The sequence below is a fragment of the Octopus sinensis genome, linkage group LG4 (assembly GCF_006345805.1).
Source record: "Octopus sinensis linkage group LG4, ASM634580v1, whole genome shotgun sequence".
NCBI classification, from domain to species: Eukaryota; Metazoa; Mollusca; class Cephalopoda; order Octopoda; family Octopodidae; genus Octopus; species Octopus sinensis.
The window spans coordinates 92,109,376-92,111,083 of NC_043000.1; positions in this window are offsets into that span (position 1 = coordinate 92,109,376).

A 1,708-nucleotide genomic window follows, 5' to 3' on the forward strand; every position below is an offset into this window, starting at 1 on the left:
ACACACACATATATATGCAGATGTGAGAATAATACATGTGTATCATAACATTCATATTTGCACACATACATAATTGTATACACAAACACACCACTAGCACACACAAACGTTTTATAAATGTACATACACACTCAATTCAGGGTAGTCAACTACACTTCTAATGAAAATGATCTTGCATCAAAGCATAAACAGTCATGGTGAAGTATGCACAGCTGACCCCATCACAGTCTCAGCAGATGCTTGGCCTTACAATCTCTGATAACCCATCGAGGTGACCAGACATTCTTAAAATATGTAAGAGTGCATTATGAAGGCCTTGCATTCCATTCACTGTGCTGGAAATACTTGTCTTCTAACAAGTTGCTGATGTTATAAAAGTTGGGATAAAATTTAGAGTAAGCTATTGCTCTCGCATCTGAAACAGTACAACAGCACATGCTTTGCATACACACACATACACAAGCGCACATACACACGCGCAAAAATCTAAATGTTTATCTTACAGAACAGAAAGACAAAAATGGTAATTTGCATGGAAAAACAGAATTCAAGAAGGTTGATGTTGACCTGCATCAGCAGGATTTGTATTCTTTAGAAAAACCAAAGAGGGAGAGTATAGTGAAATACGCACACACACACACATATATATGCATACATTTATATTTGTATATTCATATATCTATATGTGTGTATGCATATATATACGTATATGCATGTATACACTTATACAAACATAAATTCATAGGCATATGTGTATGTGTGTGTTTGTATATACATAAATATATAAGTATAATGGTAAAAAATTCAAATAAATGAAAATCATAAGACATAGACTATTTTTATATATAAGAGTGTATAAAGATTTATACCTGGAGAGAAGACCCTTGACAGGACTTCTTACGTGTTGAAAAGGGGCAGTTAAACCCAAACCATGAAAAAAGGAATTCTTAAGTCACGCTGCTAATAAGTACTAGAGTGAATAAAAAATTAGTTACCCCTGTACTTGAGTTCTGGTATTAATGACCATATAAATTAATTTGGTATCTGTAGCTCCTCAATAAGATCGTGAAGGAATGCATAATTATGTAGTTGTGATATGTACCAAAAACACTGATCCTAACGATGAGCTACAAATACCAAATTAGTTTATTTTAATACCGAAACCCGAGTATAGGGTTAACTAATTTTTTATTCATACTAGTGATTATTAGCAGCGTTCCTTAGGAATTCCTTTTTTCGTGGTTTGGGTTTAACTGCCCTTTTAGCATGTAAGAAATTTGTCAAAGGTCTTCTCTTCATGTATAAATCTTTATACACTCTTATATATGTGTGTATGTATGTATGTATGTATGTGTGTGTGTGTATATATATATATATACATATATATATACATACATACATACATACATACATACACACACACATACATATCATGATAGATTGCTAACCACTACACATTCTTTATTTTCTCTCCTTGTTTTTTCTGTGTTCCTTTCTGTGGAAGAACGTAAGCTCGAAATATTTTCGTCGCTTTGAGACCGCGACCTGTTCACTGACAAAACTCCGTTTTGATGCAGCATGGAGTTTCTCAGTGAACAGGTCACGATCTCAAAGCGACAAAAATATTTTGACAAATTAAATTTAAATGTTGAAGAGAATCTAACGGATTTTGTGTGTTTCTTAACTGGCTTATAAACACCTTCCATGC